The sequence below is a fragment of the Pinus tabuliformis genome, chromosome X, assembly GCF_031772625.1.
Source record: "Pinus tabuliformis cultivar Carrire ecotype Pingquan chromosome X, CPIR1, whole genome shotgun sequence".
NCBI lineage: Eukaryota > Viridiplantae > Streptophyta > Pinopsida > Pinales > Pinaceae > Pinus > Pinus tabuliformis.
In genome coordinates this window covers 1,197,521,841-1,197,534,499 of record NC_142308.1, presented here as the reverse complement: position 1 = coordinate 1,197,534,499, position 12,659 = coordinate 1,197,521,841, and positions in this window count along the sequence as shown.

Sequence of the window (12,659 nt, the reverse complement as noted above, 5' to 3'; positions counted from 1 at the left end):
TCCTCCCCCCTTAGGAAGCAATGGTCCCCATTGCATTGAGTTCCTCCCTAAGATGAGGAAGCTTCTACTGAGTTGGGTCTTTAGTGAGCTGTTCTGCAATCTTTGATGTGTCTAGAAATTGTGGGAAGCATGGTTGACGACGGTCCACATTGAACACTCAGTGCAAGCCAAGGAATGGAGGAATGTTGTGCTTTAAAGCATTGTTTCCCATAGCCTTGGTACTGGTGTAAGGACCATGTCGGAGTGGTCTGAGTTTCTGATGGGTTCTGGTAAGGCGTTCTCTCTGCAGATGTAACCAAAATTTGTTGCCCACCTGAAACTTGTGTGGTACCCCTGTGGGTGAGGAGAAGTTGTTCCTATGTTCTGTCATGACCGTATCCCTTTGCTGTTGCTATTGCATGGAGGAACCCTTTACGGGGGTCATGGATGTAGCAACGATCTTCCCCTTACTTTGGGAGCGAACCAAACAGAAAATGAATTTCCTAGTCTAGGAGATGAGCTTGCTACCTTTCTTGGCAGTGATCAAAGAGGTGGCAGTAGGTGGGGCTACCTCCGGTATCCTGTATAATGAATTATCCAAAGAAATAATGATAGTGCGAGGCCTTGACTCATACACATCATGTCGCCTCCACAAGTATGGCTGGCCTAATAGTACATCGCAAACATCCAGAGGTGTAACATCACACAATACCTCGTTTATGAAGGGCTTGATGCTGTAGGGAAGGCACACTGTTGGTGAACTTTGATATCTCGTCCTTCATGAAGCCACACAATACTATACGGCTACGGGTGTGGTGTAGTCGGTAGGCCCAACTGCTTCACGACCTCTACTGAAACGAGGTTCTTTTCGCTGCCACTGTCGAAAATGAATTGCAGCAGCGAACCCTTCACCCACATCTGTGAGTGGAAAAGACGCTTCCCCTCCTCTGGGTCTTCAAGCTCATTCTTCTGGATCTTGGTGGTGGCAACAGTGGCACTGGGATCTGCATCAATGATTTGCTTCCCTTTGCCATTCCCCTTGTTAGGTTCTGGCTCAGGGTCAGAACATTCATCTGATTCGAAAGCCTTCAACTCGGCCACCAGTGACTACTTGGTCTGACACTCACTTGTGTTATGAGTGGGACTCTTGTGGAACTCACACCACTTTCCTGTGTCCTTCTTCTGCTTCATGGTGTTTTTCTTCTCTTGCAGCTTCGACGGGTTGTCTTGGGTCACCCCACCTTGGCTTTGTCCTTTGGGCTTCGGATTTGCAGATCCAAAGTCTCACTTCTTCTATTTGAACTTTTGCTCGATTTTAACAGCATATCGGTACACCGTGCCGAGTGAGGAGATGTTTAGGAACTCCATCTCTTCCTGGATGTATCTGTGTAGGTAGCCATGATATTAGAGTATCAGATGCAGATCAGAATATTTGATACCCAACTGTGTGCAAAGGGTGTGAAAAATGTTTGTGAACTCAGGCACATCTTAGTCCCGTCCCTACCGCAGCGTGGTCCATTTGATGTATTTGTCCTCATAGCTTTTAACAGGGTAGTACTGCTCTTTGATGGCATCCCAAAATGAATCCCAAGTGGGTGCGGTTGAAAATAATGAACCCGTACTTTCATTCTTCTGCTCGCAGTAGGTTTCCCGCCAATCCTTGACGTGGGGGCTACTTTGACAAGAGCGAAAACAATCTTTTCCCGACTTGAAAATTCATGAACAGAAAAATACCCATCTAGTATATTTAACCATTTATCTACGGCATCTGCGTCAATTTGACCCTCGAAGATGGGGATTTCAAAATTAACTTGTACCTTAAACGGTGTGGCGTTTCCAGAGTAGCTGTTGGAAGCCGATGCATCTTCTCTGGGTAGCCGTTGAAGGATCTACCCGAAGTTATCCATCATCGCGTTCCTTTATCGCTCGAGGGCTTCTTCGAGCAAGATTTTGATAGGATCTCCTGCCCCCTCGTCTTTCTTCTCATCTGCCATGGGAGGCCGTCAAGATTTGCGACGTTGGTCTTGCAAAGGTTCGACCAGTTCAAGACCTAACTCCTTATATCCTGACCTCGTTGGGGACATGCAAAGAAAAACAAAGAAAAAGCAGACCGCTCTGATACCACTAATCTAGATTTAAACAGGAATGCAACAAAATACAGAGATAACCATATACACAAAGATGTAGCAGAAATAATGCTTCATTTCATTAATGGAAAATACTGAAATATGCTTACAACCAGAAATGGAAATAAACCAGCTAGGGCGATGGTAGTTTATCTCTGAGAAGAGATGTGGTGGTTACATGCCTCTGAACTGTGTTACAATGAGGCTCGAAGGCCTATTTATTGTTGAGAAACAATGGAAAACCCTTAACATCCCAAAACCTAACCCTAGAAGATGAAACGCCAAATTGTGGACCCCATTTGGGTAAATTGGTACATAATTTTCCTGGGGCCGTAACTTTGGCATACGATCTCCGTTTGACATGTACAATAGCTCATTAGAAAGATCTATCTGAGCACTACCTCTTTGGGAAGGACAATGTGATTCTAGAAATCCCAAAAAAAAATGTCGTTTAGGGCCTCAAAACGGCTCCGAAAGTTTAGGACCCGAAAAACTGCTAAAAATAGTAAATTTTGCTACAATTTAGGAAACTGAAAAATCTGAAAGAGATAGTTGTGGGGGTCCAAATGGGATAGGTGGGTGGCCACCAACATCCACCTAGATCAGGGTTTTAGGCTGAGGCTTTCCCCGTGTAAATTCTTCTGTGTTATGTGTGATTGATTCCTTCTTATCAGTGATATATGTTCTTATTGATGTTGCTCATGTTCGATTAAGCTTCTGCTAAATTGTTTGTAGAAGTAGATCAAGTGTTTTGCTTTAGTACATTGCATTACTAGGTGATCTATAGGTGGGAATTTCTACACTAGTTTCATGGATTAGAGAATCTATGAAAAGATCTTGTGATTAAAGTTATGGTTTTGGGACATAATGTTGTGAATTTGCATGTAATCAATTTTTCGTGGGCTTAAAATCCACCTTTATTTCCTATATAGAGTTCTAATGCCCGAAATGAAACTACCATTGCAGAATGGAATCATTGAAATGAAACTAGAACAAGGATCATGAGTAGCTCAATGAGTTCTATTTGAATCAACAAACTAAAACATGTGGATAATTAGGTAATTAGGCAAGCATAATGAGTATTTAGAAACTTGGTATATCTTATAGTGCACAACAACATTACAACATAAATGACAAATATCATCATCACTTTAATGTGTGCAATAACACTTACAAATGTTATTTGTTTTAACTAGTAATTAGGAAACTCACTTTACCTTATATTTGACATTTGACATTTATTAATAAGATTTCATAATATGTAAATCATTTAATGAAAATTGCCCAATGCTAAAGTAAATATGATTGCACATTTTTCATGTTGTTTTTTTAAATGGTAAAATATGATTTGTTTTAACTAGTAATTAGGAAACTCACTTTACCTTATATTTGACATTTGACATTTATTAATAAGATTTCATAATATGTAAATCATTTAATGAAAATTGTCCAATGCTAAAGTAAATATGATTGCACATTTTTCATGTTTTTTTTAAATGGTAAAATATGTAAGGTTATACATTATCCATTATGTTGGAAACACATAAAAAGAAAAAAAACTCAATAACATATGTACTTATTCAATCACCACCATGAACCCAAAAAATACGATCACAACGCAATTAGGATTAATATATTATGAAAAAACATTAACAACATTAGAACTAAAAGATACAGTAATATGAATGAAAAGAAATAAAAAATCGAACAATTTAAAGTCTACTTCAGATTTTAAAAATAGAGCACAACCAAACTCTAGATTTTTTAGAAGGGAAGTAATAAATAGTTTGAATCGTAAACAAGATAAAAAATGATATCCTCACTATAACATGGAACCACAAACAAATTTTGAGACCATCTTTATAGACCTGGATAGTTTCATGCAAAAGAGTCACCAAGCATTATCCAACATTGAAATATTCAAAAGAGGTGATGAGATGGTTAATGAGAAATTTTACTTAAAATTGTATTAGTGTTTATGCATTTGAATGAGAAAGGATATTACACAATAATACAAGTAACTCGAGGAGTCAAAAGTTTGGACAGAAAAAAACCAATGACATTCCTTAAAAGAGATTAGACTCTAAGACGAGAAAATAAACATATGGGTATGTTGTTCTCAAAAGCTAAGGTAACTATGAATCATAAAAAATATTATCTCCTATAATATTTGAATCCTACAAGTAACTATGACCCCAAACGAGGATACAAATCCTTATTTCTTCAAGGTAATGACAACCCATAACCTTTGAGGTCAAGGCTTCTCGAGAAGTTCAAATATCCATCCAAGAAAAAAATATCCATGTGCTTTTTGTTAAAAAATCAAGGCTTAACATGGGACATCTTTCAAAAACCGTTATAGGGGATCAATTCAATCTTGTATCTAGAAATATGACTTTCCAAGGAATGCTGACCTTATTATGACCTATTATTATAGTATTGAATTGTTGCAAGAAATAGATCACTTCGGGGTTTTGATCACTACTTGAAATGGTAAATTCAATGAAGAATCCGTTAGAGATTAGTGTATGAATGAAGACACAAAGAGATATAAAACCCTCTCTTCTAACATTAGCCTAAAAAATTGGTTTCCTTAATTTCTAAGTTCTTTGAAGGCAAGTTTACCATGCCACTGAATTTTTTTATCCAAATTATAAATACCCTCTTAACATTTCCTTAATTTAAGAAAGGATGCATTTTAAATTACTCCACAGAGGAAGTCACAAACAAATATTTTCTTTGTGCATTCATTTTATAGAGATTCATATGGACTTCCCCTTAAATGTATGACTAAGGCAATCCTATGTCTATCCACTACAACTATCATCTATTTCAAGGCTATGTTGGGCAGTGACACAAATAACTTTCATGAACTAATGACAATAAAACTAGTCTTAATGCTCACCAAGGAAAATGTGATTTGTCACATCGAAATTTATAGAGGCTCTCTAGATGTGATTTAATGGATGAAAGGAAAATTCAATCTGTGAAAACTCACATTACAACCTATTTTCCATACCATTCTACGGATCAAATTGTTGAAAAGTTGTAGTAAGAAAGGCTCAATTTGACTTTAGCCTTAGTTTTGGGTAAATCAAATTTACACATTAGTAGGACAACTTGGAGGCAATCAGCCAGTGTAACATGGCTTGTGTCACTCAGTTTACTTTAGTAAATTCAAGTTAGAGGGCTTGGAGTTCAGTCATGCATGTGTGATTGCAAAATTTTAGTAATCCAGATAAATTATTTTTAGTTATATTCACTTAAGTGACCTCTAACTATTGTTAGAGTCAATTGAAGGCCAGTTGTGCAGTGCGAACAATAGTCTAACTCAAATATCTATTAGTCAACTAATCAATTAGCACAAAATAGCTAGTGCATGTAGAGAACTAGAGTTCCTCAATTGAAGTGGAGATAACAAGGCAATGTAACATCAATTGTAGACTAGAATTTACTGTACAAGTGTTGAATGTAATCGATGATCAAAACTTGCAATTTTCACAATGAATTTGGAGGAAATTCCTGAAAAATAGGGGCTATTTTCCTCAGGATATGTTCAAGGAAATAGGATCTTTGTTGAGAAAATATTTGGCTAAGTGTTGGCCATATCTTATTCATTGAGGACGAAAACAATTATTATTTTGTAGGTTGAGCTCAGAGCTACAACTACCAATTGTAATAGTTTCTCAATTAATATAATTAATCCAAAGAGGCTTGAGGGGTTTCTCCCAGTTGAGTTCCCATTGAAATTAATGTATACCTTTTTTTTTTATTCCACATCTATGCATGCTGTTCTAAATTGTGAATTTCATTCCGTAGAGAATAGAGTAGCATTATGTGTCTTGGGTTTAGATTAAATTTCTTGAGTGGTTGTAATTCTATCGAATTTCTACAAGGTATCAAAGCCCTAAATTCAAGTTAAAACCAGTATTTAAAATTTGTCTCTCGAGAACTTTGAATTTGTAGAATTCTTGTAGTAGTTTTTCTTCATGATTGGGAGAATGTCTTTCAAAAAACAAATATTGGAGTATGCCCTCAAGGATAGCTAGAATTTCATAGCCTAGAATAATCAAGTGGAAGTAGTGCTTGATGACAATGGTGTATTAGAATATTTTAAAATTGACAGTGCAAAACCTCCATAGCGAGATGCACATAAATCATCCCAATGGAAGAAGGATGTTGCAAAGACTAGGAGAATTATTCTGGAAGGTGTGAGAGACCATATGGTCTCAAATATCCATGGAAAAGAGACAATTTTCTATGTGGAAAACATGGATTGAACTATTTGAAAATAGCAATGACAATAGAAAATTGGCCTTGAAATACAAACTTAGAAGCATTAAGATGTAGAAGAATGATAGTATTTCGTAGTATCTCACTAGATTTACACAAGTTCCAGATGAGCTTGGAGGGGTTGGTGTGATGGCTGTAGAAGATGACATTGTGATCATATCTCTTATATACCTTCCAAAATCCTTGCACGACTACCAGGATTCTTTGAATAGAAGGGAAAATTTACCGAATTGGGAAAGGTTGTCATTCGATTTGGTTCAAGAAGAGTTCAGGAGAAATAACTAGGTTGGAACCTCATCTAGAGCACATGATGGAGAAAAGTTTTCCTTGGTTGGAAAAGGGAATAATAACCAAAGAAATCCTAAATCCAGCCAAAATAATGGCAAGAAGAAAGACTTGTGCAATATAAATTTCTTCCACTACCATGAGTTCGAGCACTATGCAACAAAATGTTTGCACAAGAAGTCTACCAAGAATCCTTAAGGAGGAGCAACAAGGGAAGCATAGTTGAACAATTCGAGTTAAACTTCACCCTAATAGCATGCATGTCCAACATTGTTATGGGCTATGTGTGGTAACTTGATTATGGTGCCTCGATCCATATGACAAGGTCGAAGGAGTTTTTCAATAGCTTAGAGGAGAAGGATCTCCATATGCATATCGAAGTGGAGGATGATGGGAGGTACAATGCTACAAGAATTAGTACTGTCACCTTTGAGAGTGAGAAAGGCCCTCTTTTTCGCCTCAAAGATGTCATGTTTGTACCCAAGGTGAAAAATAACTTGATCCTTGTAGCCATTTTGGAGGATCATGCCTATGATGCTATTTTCAGTAAAAGGAAAGCCTTTATGAGAGACATAGCTATTGGGCAAGTGAAGCAAACCGGGGTTCGAGTGAAGAACGTAAAAAAATTGAGCCGAGATATTGTGTTGCATTGAGAGGTAAGGCTAATAAAGTACAAAGTCGCGATGTTGGTGAACTCTGGCATAGGATAATGGGTCATGTACACCATGGTTCCTTAAAAATCATGCCGCAAATCACCACTCGGCTGCCTAAAGGATCCCTTGAACAACAGGATGTCTACAAGAGTTGCACCTTGGAGAAATATGTCAAATCCACATTTCATGACTTGGAGAGTAGAGCAGATGCAATCTTGGAGCGAGTCACTTTGATGTTTGTGGACCCTTTTCTACAACCTCCAGAGCAAGACATAAGTACTATGTTATTTTTATTGATGATTTCTCCAGAATGTGTTGGATCTTCTTCATGCAGAAGAAGGATGAAGTGTTCTCTGCATTTATTGAATTCAAGGAAATTATGGAGAAGGAGATTAGTCAAAAGATGAAGGCTTTAAGGAGTGTCAATGGAGGTGAATTTTATTCATAGACCTTCAAGGATTTCTATGTGAAAGAAGGCATTCAAAGAGAGATGACAACACCCCATAACCCATAGTAATATGTGGTGTTTAGAGGAAGAACAAGAGCATAGTGGGAGCAACAAGGGCCATGTTGCATGATCAGGGGTTTCCATTGCATCTATGGGTAGAAGCATGTAACACCACATTGTACTTGAAGGATTAGAGTCCCCATAGGATTCTTGGACGATCACACTAGAGGCAGATTTCTCTGCGAAAAACCTAATGTGTCTCATTTTAGAATTTGTGGAGCTTTAGTTTATTGGCATGTCTCCAAGGATTTGGGGAAGAAACTTAAGCCTACAACAAAGTTGGGAGCTTTTGTAGGATACACCGAACTTCTACACAATTACCAGGTGTATTTTCCTTCACTTAGGATGAAAACTGTAAGGAGATATCTCAATTTTGATGAGGAAAATACTATGATATTGTCTTTGGAACGAGAGTTGACTATCCCACCCAAGAAACAACTTCTAGCTCCAAAACAAGGAGCCTAAAGATGATTGTAAGGAGGTTGTGGAGCAACCACATGCAAAGGAGAAAACATGAGGCAAAGTGGAGGTACCCACTCAACCAAAATCTTCCAGAGAAGAGGGAAAGAGAACCAAAGAAAATGATATATTCTTATGGAATGCACAAGAAAATTTCGGAGCCCCCACATCATAGTGTAAGCCGAGGAGGTCACTTAATAACTACACTTGGTACATGGATCTCATGACATAACTCATTGAGACAGAGCCTTCTCATTTGAGGAAGTAATTTCTCAACCTGTTTGTGTTGATGTTGTTAGGATATTCCGACACATAGGAAATAGTTAAGTATAACTTGGTCTAGTGTAGAGTTAGGTAAAGTGTGTTTCTTTACTATGTAGTTTTGCAACATACAATTTGACAGTCACGATATGTTCTAGACATGAAGTGATCTGATGGTTCATTCTCTTCTTGGTATTATTGACACTTGATTCGTGGTTTAACACTCGATTACAAGAGCATGGAGGGTCATTTTTAGGGTGACCATTCATGAGAGAAGCTTATGTAAATTCTCTTTCTTTTATTAATAAATTTCCTGAAGAGGTCGCATTGTCTTAGGCCGTGGAATGTTTCCCTCTTTGTGGTTTTTAACCATGTCAAGAATATTGTTGTATTGATATGTGATCTGTTTGTGAGCAATGTATTTTGGTGTTATATCTGGGGAAATTACCCTGTAGATTCCTACATGGTATCAGAGCTATTTGAAGGCCGGATCCTTTGGTGATCCAAATCCGAATTCGTACAACTGCATTCGAATTTCATTTCCTAGATCTACTATTTCTGACTACTTTCGGGGCGAGAGGACTGCTATGTTGTGTTAGGAGCATCTGTTCCAATGAGGAACCCCCTTTGTTTCATGCGAAAAGGTTTCCGGTAGCCCTAGTTACGTCATTTTTAAGATCTAGAGGTATGTAGTCTTTATTTGTAGTTTTTGTTATTCATCTCTCTATTTATTTGGGTTTATTTAGCTCTCTGTTTTTTTATTACCAGATCTATATCTTTCATTTCTGCGTATTCTCTTTTCCCCGCGACTTTGTGCGATCTAGGAAAATTAGAAACAAAAAGGAAGGATTTTTCTCATGCATATGCTCTTTTCCATTGCACCTTAGTGTGATCTCAGAAAATCAGAAACATTGAGTAAAATATTTAGTTTCCGACAAAATCTAACTTCAAGCCATAAGGTTTGGTTTTTTTTGCATGTGTGTGTTGGGTTGTGTGTTTTTTTTGTTTTGTAGGCAAAAAGGTCCTTTTCAAGTAAGCACACACTCCAAAGCTTAAGTGACTTAAAAAAAAAAAAAAATCCTTCCTCTTTTCCAAAAATTATTAACCTTTTCAAATAGCTCATTTGGTCCAAAGTTGCTTTATGAGAATAGAGGCCCTGGGTTCATGTCTTTCTTTTTATTGAGTTACTTTTTCAAAAAGCACATGTAACTTATGTTTCAAAGTTACTTTATGTAAAAGTGTTCTCACTCGTTATAAAAAGTGAGTCACGTATAATTATAAGGTCTCTTTATCTTTTATTTAAGTTACAATTTCATGGGTAGCTCATAAAGTACCATTGTAAAAGTGAATTTCACTTATTTATAAAAGTGGGTCACACAATTTTGTTTAAAGTGAGCTAATTAGATTAAGTTTGGAAATAGGGGGGTTTAAAATATAACATTATTATTCACTTCCGCACATTCATGTACTTCGTTGACATCTTCAACAACTTTTCTTCAAAAAGCCATAAATTCTTCATCCGGAAGCTGTTTTTAGAGCCCTGTTTTTTTTAATGGGCCTAATTTTTCAAGATCGTTTCATTGGAGCCCTTATTTTTAGCATCTACAACTTCAATTTCGGTTAAAATGGAAACTCCATGCCAAGTTATTCTTGACAACACCAACTACTTCCAATGGTTATCCTACATTGTGGATTTACATAGAAGTAAAGGTCCTTATAGAATAGCCTCAGACCAAGAATCTAAACCTAAAGATGAAGATAAGGTAGCCAAATGGGAAAATAGGCAAGATCAAGCACATGGGTTGATAGGGATGTCTATTTCTCTAGATCTTAGATTCCATTTCGCAGAACTTGATACCCCTGAAGAAGCAATGAAACAACTCAATAAAGTTTTTGGAATTAAAAATGATATTACATCCCATCAACTGGAAAATGAGTTGCTTACTTTGGATCCCAATAATTTTTCTTCCATTGAATACTTTTTGTCCAAGTTCAAGACCCTTAGATGTCTCTTGGAAGGTGTTAATGTTAAGAAAGAAGATGGTAGCCTTATCTATTCCATTCTTACAAAGTTAGGAACAACTTACTCTGTGTTTGTTTCCACCTTCCATTCTACTAGAGAAGACTTTATTTCTCAAGGACAAGCCTACAAGTCCCCCCCTTTTGATGCCTTTTATGATTCTTTAATAAGACAACAAGAAAAATCTTACATCTTGGTCTTCTTAATATGGGAAACTCTTCTAAGAAATCCTTAGCCACCCAGTAACAACCAAGTTCAGAGAATCCTAAGAAGCAACATCCTAAAAAGAATGGTCCTAAACCAACCAAGGGTCCTAAGAACTTCCTGTCTCAAAATGAAAAATCAATTCAACAAAATGATAAGGAAAATAAAAACAAACGGAATAAGAGTTATAGACATTGCAACTTTTGTAATTGAGATGGCCACTTAGAATCCAAATACTTTAAGAAGATGGATTCCTTGGAAGCAGCAATGAAGAAGCATAACATCCATTTGGAGCACTCTTCAACTTCAAATTCATCTTTAGGAATAGCACTTTTTGCATGTGGTTGTCAAGAATCTCGGTCTGGTTATGCACTAAATGTATCTTTTTCTTCTAATTCTCATGAGTGTCTCATTGACTCAAGAACTTCTTATCACATGGCCAAAAACAAAGCCATGATTTCTTCTTTAGCTGATTGTAACACCAAAAATATATATGTTGGTGATGATAGATCTCTTAGTGTTATAGGGACTGGAACTATTCATCTAGACAATGGTCAATTTAATGATGTATTATGTGTTCCTACCTTATCTTGCAACCTTCTATCTTTATATGAAATAACTCATTCAGGTGAACATAAAACCGTTGAGTTTTGACCTCATGATGTTGTAATTAAGGACCTCAGAGATTGTAGATAGATTTTAGCTACTCGAATTGTTGATGATTCTACAAGGTTGTATAATTTTAACAACTTTGGGTCATCAACTCTTCCCTCGGTATTTGTTGCTCATAATGATGAAGTGAGCAAACTTTGGCATGAGCGATTTGGTCACTTAAACTATCACTCCCCTCAAAATCTATGTAAATGAAATATGGTGGCAGGTTTTCCTATGGTATCTTACAGAGATGGTGTTTGTTTCGGATGTGTACTCAGAAAACATCATCAGGATAGTTTTGAAAAATGTGCCTCTTGGCACTCCTTAGCCCCTTTACACCTTGTGCATGGTGATTTATGTGGTCCACTTCCAGTTGTTTCATTCTCTAGCTACAATTATTTCTTAACATTCATTGATGATTTCTCCAAACGCACTTAGGTATACTTCTTAAAACTCAAGAGTGAAGTATTTAACATGTTCTTGGCCTTTAAGGCCTTTGTTGAGAAACAATCTGGACATCTAATTCTTAAGCTAAGATCTAATAATGGTAGAGAATATGTTAACAACAAATTCATCAACTTTTTTACTGAGCATGGAATTCAAATGCAACATATTGTTCCATATACTCCACAACAAAATGGTGTAGCTGAAAGGAAAAATCGCATCTTGAAGGAAATGGCTAATTGTATGCTTCAATCTAAAGGACTTAGTCTTAATTTTTGGGCAGAAGCCATTAACTATGCAAATTACATAGTAAATCACACTCCTACTAAGGATTTAAATAATATCACTCCAGAAGAAGCACAGAGCTCAATTAAACCAGATGTAAGTCACTTTCGTGTTTTTGGAAGTGAGGCATGGGCCCATATTCCCGATGAGAAACATAAAGCCTTAGAACCTAAGAGTGAAAAATGTATTTTTGTTGGATATTTTGAAGATGTCAAAGAATATAGACTTCTTTCACCTAAATCCAAAAATGTTATCATTAGAAGAGATGTAAAGTTTGTTGGTAATATATCGGCCTACGAGCCTAGTTCGGCAGATGTGCCACCTCTCTCTATCCCTTCTACTTCTGAAAATATTTATTCTTCAGATGATGACAGCGAGGATGACAATCCTCCCCCACATTCTCAATATCCTCTTTCAGCTCCTCAGCTTCCAAAATGGGTATGTGCTACTCAGGATGCAGTAAGTTCTCTTGTAGGTGATCCTACAGA